This window comes from Eleginops maclovinus, chromosome 6, assembly GCF_036324505.1.
Source record: "Eleginops maclovinus isolate JMC-PN-2008 ecotype Puerto Natales chromosome 6, JC_Emac_rtc_rv5, whole genome shotgun sequence".
Lineage (NCBI taxonomy): Eukaryota > Metazoa > Chordata > Actinopteri > Perciformes > Eleginopidae > Eleginops > Eleginops maclovinus.
The window spans coordinates 7,560,204-7,572,217 of record NC_086354.1 but is presented as its reverse complement, the minus strand read 5'-3'; positions in this window follow the sequence as shown (position 1 = coordinate 7,572,217).

Sequence of the window (12,014 nt, the reverse complement as noted above, 5' to 3'; positions counted from 1 at the left end):
GATCAATCAATCAAAGTTTGTTTATATAGCCTAATATCACACATTAAACATTGTCTCAGTGGACAGATTTGTACAGAATATGAATACGACACCCTCTGTCCTTGGACTTTCACATCAGACAAGGAAAAACTTCCAAAGCAACCCCACAAAAATGGAAAAATGGAAGAAACCTTGGGAAGAGCAGCAGAGGAGGGATCCCTCCCAGGACGAACAAACGTACAACAGATTGTGTGTAAATTAAAAAGATAATGCATGTACAACAAAGGTAATCCACATGCTTGAAAAATAAATGCATGTGTCTATAAATAAGACGATGAATCCAGGTGGATGTCAACAATCCTTTTGGGAGCCATCAAAGAAGTAGTCTGCTACTCAGGATCCCAGCGTAGACAGAGACCAGAAAGACATTTTGGGTGAAGCTGGGTTGCTTGGTTTCTCCTGTCTGCCTCTTGAGAATAATGTTGTGTTGACCGCCATCCACTGTAAGTAACACTGATGATGGATAAGTACCTCATACTAGCCATCCCTTATCGCTTTAAGGGGTTGAAAGAATATTTTTTTCACAAACTGACTGAATATAACCCTTAATTATATGCTCTGAAAAGTGGATAAAAGCTAGGTTCTGCAGCGCCATTAATTGGCCAGCGTTTTGCATTGTCATTTAAGTGAAGTGTAGGAAGCATTGCCTTGAAAAGAAAAAGCCAGGCTTTAAAAGGTTACAATTTTAGTCCATAATTGCTTGATTGGATACTAACTGAGAAAAAGTACACTAACACTGAGCCCACTTCCAATTCTATTTGTATCAAGGAGCCATCTGTAGCACATGTTGAACAAGAAACCAACACATTACTCATGAACACGCTAACTAAACAGCTCCCAGTGGTAGAAAGTAACAAAGAACATGTACTCAAATACAATTCAAAGTACTTGTTCTTGAGTATTTCCATTTAATGCTACTTACTACTTTTACTCCACTAAATTTAAAAGGGATATAATGGAATTTTACTTCAATTTATTAAACAGCTTAAGGAACTTATCAGATTTGCATTAACAAAAATGTGATAAACCTTAGTAAATAAAATGCATCCTTCAAAATAAAACTAGGTGACAAAACAGTCAAATTATACAATATATTGCAACACTTGTTTTTCTACAACAGTAAAATGCTGTTTGATGCAACAATTTTACCAAACTAATAATGTTATACGTATATAATAATATATCACATAAAAATGCAGAATTAGTTCTGCTTTTTAAAACGTAAGTACATATTCTCTGGATAAAACCTCTGTACCTTTACTTACGAAATGTAGGACTTTTACTTGTAATGAAGTATTTTTACATTAATGTATTGCTACTTTTATTCAAGTAAAGGATCTGAGTACTAATTTCTCCTCTGATCATAATCAAGTCATTTCATATACATGATTCTGAAATGGGTTTTTACGCATTATATGTACTTTTACTTTTGGTACTTTAAGTATATTTTGATGCCAATACTTTTCTACTTTTACTCGAGTAACATTTTGAAGTTAGGACTTTTACTTGTAACAGAGTATTCCTTCACTCAGGTACGTATACTTTTACTTAAGTGCAAGATCTGAGTAGTTTTCCCAACTACTGACAAGCTGGATAGAGGATTGATCAGTCACTTCAGGGTGGCTGTCGTTGGGAAAATATGGTGGCATCTTTTTTTTATACTGTCTATGTCATGTAAGTGAGAACTTTCAAACTTTGTCTCTTTTTTTCATTCCTGACTTTCTGCAGTCCCTTTTTAGCTATGCTATCTGTCAGTGGATTGCAGTTTCTGGTCGTCATTCGGAACACACTTTCCAAACTGAACATCTCATTTTGCAAAAACATAAATGGTCTGTAAAGAAAAGATGTTAAAGACTTTCTATATCCTTCATATATCAAGTGTTACTACTACCAGCTCCGCAACAAATATTACACTGACGTGAAATGCACTTAAAAATGATTGAGGAAAGTCGTATCGTATTGGAGACTTAAACAGGAATAGTAATACTATAATGTATTTAAACGGCTTTTTGAAAGACCTGCACATATAGTCATCATTTTCTTTTTTTCTTTAAAGCAATTTGTCGTGTGGAAGGGCTTGTTTGTCCATTAGTCTGCCTAATTGTATAGCCTACTATACGTAAATAACAACAGAATGACTGAAAGCCTGTTGATTCACGTTCAGCAATCACAAGCCCACACAAAGTATGATTATCTGGAAAGTACTCACATGGGAAAAGATGTGTAAAACATAAACATAGGATCAACATTTTTCTATACGGACATACATTTAAATGAGACAGCAAAGACTTAAAGGTCCCCTATTATACTCTTTTTCAACAATATATTATAGGTCTCAGATATATACTAAACATTTCTCTGAAGTGTTTGGCTCGAAATACCAAACAGATCATTGTAGGATACCATAAACCCCTCAGTTTCAGCTCTGTTTCAAAAGTGCTGTTCTGTGTCTGTAGCTCTAAATGCTAATGAGCTGCTGCTGGCCACGCCCCTCTGATAGATGATTGGTTAAAAAATAAACACAATGGTGCTTTAGTAGGAGATTAAGGTGATAACGTGGGTGGGTGTCACCTTGGTTGGTTATTGGCTTATAGTTGAACAACTCCAAAAAACGTTGTGACATCACAAAGTGGACAAAACCTGAGGTGCTGAGGAAGTGTCTGCATCTCTCCCAGATGAACTGAACACATTTTATGCACGCTTTGAGAAGCCCCCGGCTGTGGAGGCACAAAAGGCCCAGGATCCCTGCTCACTGGTTTTAACCAGTGCAGATGTGTGTAGATCTCTGAAAAGGATCAACGCACACAGGGCTCCTGGACCTGATGGCATCCCTGGCCGTGCTCTCAAGGTGTGTGCAGTTCAGCTGGCAGATGTGTTCACAGACATTTTCAATAGGTCACTGCTCCAGTCTGTAGTCCCCACATGTTTTAAAGAGTCCATCATTGTCCCTGTCCCCAAAAAGACAAAACCCATCTGCCTCAATGACTACCGCCCAGTTGCACTCACCTCCATCATCATGAAGTGCTTTGAGCGGTTAGTCAAAACTTTTATCACCTCCTCCATCCCTGACTCACTGGACCCCCTGCAGTTTGCCTACAGAGCAAACAGGTCCACGGATGATGCCATCTCCCTCACCCTCCACACTGCCCTCTCCCACCTGGACCAGAGGAACACTTATGTGAGAATGCTGTTCATTGACTACAGTTCAGCATTCAACACCATTGTGCCCTCCAAGCTCATCATTAAGCTCAGGGACCTTGGGCTCAACAGCGCCCTCTGTGACTGGATCATGAGCTTCCTAACGGGCAGATCCCAGGCAGTGCGGATGGGGAACATCACATCCTCCACCTTGACCCTCAACACCGGAGCCCCTCAGGGTTGTGTGCTCAGCCCTCTCCTCTACTCCCTGTTCACGCACGACTGCGTGGCCACACACAGCTCCAACACCATCATCAAGTTTGCTGACGACACGACCGTCATCGGCCTGATCACAGACGGCGACGAGACGGCGTACAGAGAGGAGGTCAGAGCCCTGACATCTTGGTGCCAGGACAACAACCTCCATCTCAACGTCAGCAAAACAAAGGAGCTGATTGTGGACTACAGGAAGAGGCAGAGAGAGGCACACACACCCATCACCATCGACGGGACTCCTGTGGAGAGAGTCAGCAGCTTCAGGTTCCTCGGGGTAAACATCAGTGAGGACCTGACATGGACACATCACACCAGGGTCATATCCAAGACGGCTCGACAGCGGCTCTTCTTCCTCCGCAGGCTGCGGAAGTTCAACATGGACTCCAGGATACTCTGCAACTTCTACAGGTGCACCATCGAGAGTATCCTGACTGGCTGCATCACCGCCTGGTATGGCAGTTGCACCGCCCTCAACCGTAAGACTCTACAGAGGGTGGTGAAAACTGCTCAGCACATCACCAGGACGGAGCTGCCATCCATGGAGGACCTCTACACCCAGCGGTGTAGGAAGAAGGCCGGTAGGATATTAAAGGACCCCAATCACCCCAGCTACAGTCTGTTCTGTCTGCTGCCGTCTGGCAGACGGTACCGCAGCATCCGGACCAAGACCACCAGACTCAGAGACAGTTTTATACCACAGGCTATAAGACTGCTGAACTCCTGAGCTGTGTGAATGTCTACTCACATCTTTTATAGTACACACATACATATATATATATATATATATATATATATATATATATATATATATTATACACATCTGCCATACACATCTGTTTATAGTACACATATCTATATATTATACATATCTGCCATATACATCTGTTATACATAATATATGCATCTGTCCATACCTCCTCATTCAACAGTGTAAAGTGTTTAAATACTTTCAATGTATTCCACATATGTATATATTTCACATCCTCAAATCCTTATTGTCGATATTGTAAATATTCTTCTCTCTTTTTGCACTATTTTATTTATCTTATTTGCACCATGTATGTGGAGTTGTTGGAGGAGCACGCGACATAAGATTTTCATTGCCAACATATACGTTGTATCTGCTGTGCATATGACAAATAAAACCTTGAAACCTGATCAGCTTAATTCTGGACAAACACAGACGGGACACATATTTATGCATAAAAGACATGAAAAAGTGGATTTTGCACAATAGGTGACCTTTAATCTAAGCACGGTGAACTGGGACCTCTCCAAGTAGCAGTCCACTTTCCATATTTCAAGTCTGTTCGGGGACTTGAACCGGCAACCCTACGATTCCCAGTCCAAGCCTCTACTGACTGAGCCACTGCTGGACTTTTTTTTTGTTGTTTTTAAATATTGTTCACAGATCTGGATTTTTAAACCTGGTTACTGATGTGGATTTTTCCTTTTGCTCATTTGGCCCGTCTAGTCATGTGTAGAGGAAACACTTCTCACCCGTGGATTTTCACCTTGTTAGGACCCTGACAGTGAGTGTGACCTTGGCATTGGACCAGCAGACAGTAAGCAGTGTGCTGCCAGAGTCGGCGGTCGTCTATGTCTGGCACGGAGATTGCAGGTTGTCAACAAGTATAGCCGCTAGTAAGTACCAGCTTTCAGAATACCTTCACAAAGCTTTACACTCAGGGCAAGATGGTGACACTCTGGAGAGGCATGACAAAATGAAGAAAATAGCTTTCTTTTTTCTGCCTAAATTAGACGGAATGCTTTGGAAAAGACCAGCTGGCGGTATTGAAAAGTGCCAGCGTGATGATTTTCACACTGTTAGAAAATAACCCCTGTGCCCACATTAAACCATCTGTCAGGTGATCATCTGTGATTTCAGTCCGAGACACCACATTATATCTGAACCCGGTCCTAATGGTTCCCTGACAACCTTTTTGGGATTCACAAACACCTCGTGTGAGGCGTTATTTCTCGTGATTTAATGCCCGGACTTTTGTAATTGGATCTTCACCGAAAAAATACCCACCCTCTGTGTACGCATTTGATGATTGAGTATCTATCAGCCATTGTTTATTCCTGTTGATGCTTCAACCCGACGGAAAAATAAATGAGAAGTCTATTTGGTTTGGGTAATGACTCCCGGCTGGCTGCCTCTTGTCCACCCCAAAGGCTCTCCGGGTGTCATATAATCAGTACACCCAAGTCTTTTAATGCGTGCCAGTTCTGACAAACAACAAAGCTGGCGTGAAGATAATTGCGTTCGTGGTCCCTGCGCATCCCCTTCCTCGCTGGCGCAAGAGGCAGCCGCTGCCTCGCCTCGTCAGAGAGGTGCTGTTTTTCATCCCTCGCGATGACAGCAATGCTCTTGTCATTCCCGCTGCATGCTTGCCAACGCCGCCTCTCCCTATTCGTGAATGTTCTTTTTTTCCTGCACGCCCCCCCCCTCTTCCCAAGCAATGTTTTTGGCAATTGGCTTTTTTTTGACTCGATTAATTCAGTGACACGAATGAATGCAGCCCGGAAAGTAAACAGTGCAGCCCTTGAGTTTTGTCCAATCAGAGGCAGTACTCGTCCGCTTCCCAGCAGGCACCCAGGAGCTCTTGCCAACACAGCTATTGCTGCTCTTGATGATGATGATCATGAGGGTGATCTTGAGGATGAGGATGATGATAGCCCCCGCTATTATTGTAGACTGTTTCTCAAGAGGCCCGAAGCAGGCTGGCTGTTTATCCCTTGTCATGACACCTGACTGTATAAATGGGGCCTGTCTGTTTGTTTTATCGTCAACAGCACCGGGCCTTGCCTCGCAGGCAAACACAGACAGGGTCATGGAGACTACAGCTAAAGACGTGGCAGTAAGAGCGATGGTGGCTGCCACGGTCACTCCACTTACTCCCGTGGGGCTCGTGGCTTTTTCTGATTTTATATATCACTGCGTCCTTTGACACGTGGTGACTAAGTCCCTCGGGGTGGACGAAAGTGAATTGTGGATTATGTTGTTTCACAGTGTCAATTGGCTTTTCCCCCGACTTCTTGGTGTTTTAGTGGAAGTGCAGTTCTGGTTATGTGAGCACTTACATTTGTTAAGGTGACGCACCATTACAAGGTTTGGTTTTTTTATTTCAATGACCTAGCACAGCGCCTGATATGCTACTTTGCTTCTATAACTTTTCTGAGATTCTATTTGTTGATATTTTGAATAGAGGGTTGTGTTGTCAGCGACAAGCAGGAAATCTATGAACTCTATAAAGGCAGCTTTTGGGTCGCACATTGTTCTCCCTCTAGAAGTCTCTGCTCTAGTATCAGATAGAAGAGCACAACAGTGTCACTCCGAGCTGAAGGGTTTTTGACAGAGGAGCCAGCCCCAGCGGAAGACCTATCTCTAAAGGAACAACTCTGCCAGGCTTAGAACAACCTTCCCCCCCTTGTCTCTCTAGCGTACACCTCTCAATCCATCCATCCCTTTTTTCAATTCCACATTTTGACTTAATCCCCCCTGTGGTGCCCTCGGCCTGTTGCCCACTTCCCTCCGGCCTGATCCCACTCTGATCAATGCCACATCCCCCCCTGACAATTCTATCGGGGAAATGGAGGCATTAATTACCCACCCCAGAGCTTGTTACCAAGGCTCAGCCCTTTCAGCTTCCTGGCTCTTCACTGACTCTGCAATTGTAATTCAGCTGTGGGCCAAAGACGTGAGGGTAATAACAGAGGGTACCCGTCCAAACGGACGGTCGCCTACTGATAGATGATCCGCTAGGCCGGACGTGACGGAACTGACGTGAGGGGGCCGGGAGTGACTCCAAATTGATTGACACACGGCTTTGGCACTGGGATTACGTGTGAGGGAAATAATTTATGACTTTCTGTTCCGGAGCCGAGACGAATGCCAGAAATGAGTAACGACCTCTTGGAAGTTCAGCTTCTCTGATCGCAAACAATAGCCCAGGTTGTCACTGCGGTGGAAAATGACAGAGTCGGAGATGTTTTGAGAATGAGAAGCTAATGGACTAAATCACAGAAATGGCAGTTTAATTAAATATCAGGACTCTGCTATGAACAACATTGCGAAATTAGAGACACCCTTGCAGGTCCATAGTTTCCCCTGTTAGGGAACAAGGACAAATACGGTAAATTGTTATTTCTTTCGTTAACTGCCTTTCTTCGTGTGCCCTGATAGTCAATCTTTTTTCTCCCTTCCCTATTGTGTTATGATTATAGTTTGAGAGCCAGAGTCTTGAGTGCCCAGCAGTTGGCCTCCTTTCACTTGAATCTGAGTAATTCAGTATATGTTTCCATGTAAGCAATGTGGTGGAAAAATAAATGGTTTTTTTTGCCAAGCTGAGTCAAGCATTTCACACAAGTCCCCATTATTTCCTATAGCCCCTTAGTCCTTATCTCTTTAACTGCAACTTCTTCTTCTCCTCCCATGCTTTATCCTATATCCATTTTTTTCTTTCTCTCTGCCCCATCACTTTACTTCCATCCCCCCCCCCCCCACTATTACTCAATGTAACCAACTCTCTCTTACCCCTCCTTGCCTTTTCTTTGCTCCGGAGCGATCTGCCCTCATTACATTGATGGCCATGATGATTCAGTTGAATGGTGCACTCTCTCCCCAGTGCCTCTCCAAGGCCTTTCTCTGCAGCCTGCTAAGGCAGCAGCACTCAGCAGCACTCGGCCCTTTCTCTGCTGGCACAATGTCTGCGTGGCACCTGCTACTCACTGAACTCTTTTTATCATCTTATAGGTCATGGAAAAATGTGTGTGCTTCATTTAACTAGGAGTTGAAAATGTTGTCCAACTAAGAAGATACATCAAACAAAGAGATGGTGAAGTAAGGACATGTTGGGTACTTGTTGTGAGGGAATGTACAGTGTGTGCATAGGCAGCCCTGGGAGTATTAAACAAGGTTGATGTACATTTCTGTTTAATGATTCTCACACTAAACCAGTTTATTTCAGATAAGACTTCCACTTTTTGACTATGAGAGCCAGCTCTGCAAGCTACCTGAACCCAAACCACCTTCTATTATTCATCCTTAAAGGCGCATGTTTCACACATTCAGATTTACCCGCACTGCAGCTGACTGTGGTTTGCCTCCTCTCCAAGTGACTCTCACTACTATCCCTGAATTTATTGCTGAAATGCAAATGGTGCAGACTCATCTTACGCCGTGCCCCATTTCTTCCCTACGCCCTTAGCCTCGATGCTTCCTCATCGTACGTACATTCATGTGAAGTTAAATGTTATTCCAATACAGGACTTAATGTCGTCGGGTTTTGAAACAGCACTTACATGAGAGCATATACTTTACCCCTTAAAATCCAAAATGTTCCCTTTCCGAGCCCCTTACGTTATTTAAAAATAACATTTTAATGGTTCAGCATGGCCTTTTCATAACATAATTAGACTCATGATTGACAGAAAAAAAGGTCCAAAATGTATGCAGAACTAGAGTTATGAAAGATATTGATTTGTATTTCCAACGACCATAATAACTAATGTCCTTTTGGCTTTGCCATCTTGTTAAAAAAAGGGTTAAAGACGACAACAGACACAACAACTGATTTGGAAAACTCTGCAGTGACGAAAACCTAATCAACAAGACAACGACATCGTGAAGGATACCCATCTTTGTCGTCTTTTTTTTACTGTAAATAGGACCATAATCGACCATGACAACTTCATGCTGTATTGAAGAAGACTTGAATCTAACAATTGGAACCATAATATAGTAAGAACACTGTCTACTGAGCTAATAATTGAAGGAATGTTTCATAGACTTTTATACAATCTGACTGATTTTTGCAACCAGTGAAGTCACCCCTTCCCCTGCTGGATACAAATCTTCTGCAATGGCTTCAATTTCCAAACCAGTATGTTTTTCATTACTTAACTTATACGTAACACCTATATTACTATCAATGCAAATTTCTAAATGTTCTGAATTAATAACCCACAATTGTTTTCATTTTCAAAAAGAAAGTCTTCTATTTCGACTTAATTAATCTGGAAGCACTTGCTCAGGTTTCAAACAACTCCCCATATAGACTTTAAAGGACTTTAAACAACCTTTTTCTCATACAGTATATCATAGCACTTCCCGAAGCAAATGTTGATGTTCTACTCAGTGGAGTTCCCCTTTAAGGCTGTAATAGCTATTTTATTCCAACCTTTCTGATGCCAGCACACAGTATATATTCTTTATTAGCATGTTCCAACTCTTGAAAGAAACTACTGTAATATGATATTTATCGAGTTAAATATTTAAACCCCAAGACGGAATAATGTCATTGCTGCACTCATATATGAAATGGAAATATTCACAATATCTAGTGCATTATTTTGAATATATTTCTCCTCATTTTATCTGTGATCCAAGATAGAAGGCCAATGAACCATGGTATTGAACAATGCTTGACTGCAGTGCATGAACCAATGACTGTCCCACTGGTGAGACCAGGAGGAAAAAGGGAGATGAGTTAGTGTAACATTAAACTGGATGTGATTGGTTGTTAAATTTTCCATCTATCCAAATAAAATAAAAATCATCTACTGTATGCTGATGTTTTGAAAAAGACCCTGTTGTTGAGTTGTTAAACATTTCATTTGTGCTACTGAGACCAATAACAGTCGTCCGTCTAGGTAACATTAAATTATCTGCAGACCTCACATTGAACTGTTTCCATTGAAACTTCTTTCTACCGACGAAACAGTCCCAGTGAAACTACAATAAGAACTAGAAGGAAGAAGGTCCATTGTTCAGTTCAGTGAGAGAGTTGCCCGGAGAGTCAGCTATTTTCCAAAGACAAGTTCGCTCCACTGCACTTAATATCCAACTGAGTTAAGTCCCAGAAGTAAGAAGCAGTGAGCATTGATTAGAAGTGACGTCACTCAATTTCCCCTCAACTACACTTCAAGAGAGTACAGTATCACATCAAGGATACATCAATGCATTGCTGCCACAGAGAAAAAAAGTTATATTTGTCAAAGTATCCTGTTATTACTTTAAGCCTCTCAGAGGGGTTTCTCATAAAAGAAAGATTATTAATGCAAGATTTAATCCACAGTTAGAAAGAGAATAGAAACCACACTGCTGGCTGTTAGGGAGAAGATGAGAGAACAAGCAGTCCTGCAAGAAATAATGCAAAACCTGGAATTACCGCAACAAAACTGCAGATAAGACATATTTCATGTACTGTTCTCTTACTGACGAGTTTCCCACTTCTAATGTTTGACAAGAGGAACATTTCGTAGTGTTTTAAGTCCTAAAATAGAATAATTCCACTTCTACTAGTTGATTTCTTCACTAAAACTGAAGAAAAACTTTCAACTTTTCTTCCAACTTCTATTCTATAGTATCTAAGTATAGTATATTTTTATTAGCTGCAGCTGTTTTCCACAATATGAGATCCCTGTGAAAAATGTTCCCCTTAGAAGCAAATGTAAGCGCTGTCACACATTCGTATATCGCACAGTTCAGACTATATTATTTACTGTTTGGTCCAGAAGATGCGCCAACCGTGCATGCAGCCTGTTTCAGTTGCTCATGCTATATTTGTACTATTTACAACTGTTAGATTTCGTATTTGATCTTGCTTGTTAATAGTCTGATAATAACTTTTATTCATAACTTATTAAGCTTCGCCTACTGTAAACTTTCTTGGGCAGAGAGATTTCGTTTGTTTATTTTGCCATTGAGTTGCTGCTGTTGTTGCTTATTGCGCGAAAGCCGGCTAGCATTGTGATCGTAACAACCGCTACTCCCACTGAAATCTGAAAAAGGCACAGGATTCAGGGGGAAACCGAGGAGTCAAAGGAGGGATGCAGGGTCCACATTTATGGGGAAAAGTAGATATTTAGGCCATTTCTCCCCCTCTCATCAAAGGCAACGTAAAGATCACTGGCTAATGGATCGTACGAACTAAATGTATCGACCAGAAATCAGACGGAATATCTGGAAGGTAGTTACAGTGCTTTACCAAAACATGGCCGCACCAGGATATATGACAACTTTTCAATCTATGGCTTCCCAACAGTTTGGACAATATTCCAATCAAGAACGTTTCCATCAACAACTTTTCCAACATTTCCTTTGATGATTATTTGTTCCGACAAGGATTGCTTCGAAAGCTTCGCCATGTCTTTACCACGAGTCTTCAGAGGGTCCCTGTGCTGTGAAGGCTGTCTGCCTCGTTCCTGTGCCTAAACGCTGTGTCCCTGTGGCTACAACACCTTATATTTGCACATTTTTAATTCAACTTATTTTTATATAAATACATTTGTATTCTAATAAGGTGTAACTTCCACCAAACATAATTTCCCTCTGGAATTAAAATGTAATTTTGATCGATGGGTTGATTGATTGATTGCCACATGGCTCTTCATAGTGTGACACTCCAAACGAAGGTGACTTTAAAATTAGGGTGAGTACTGGGACAAAGCTCATTACAGACTAATGTCATACAGTGATATGTACTGTCACAGGGGTGGCCAACCATATGCCATGGAGAGACAAAAGTCTGTAGGTTTTTATTCTAACAGATCTC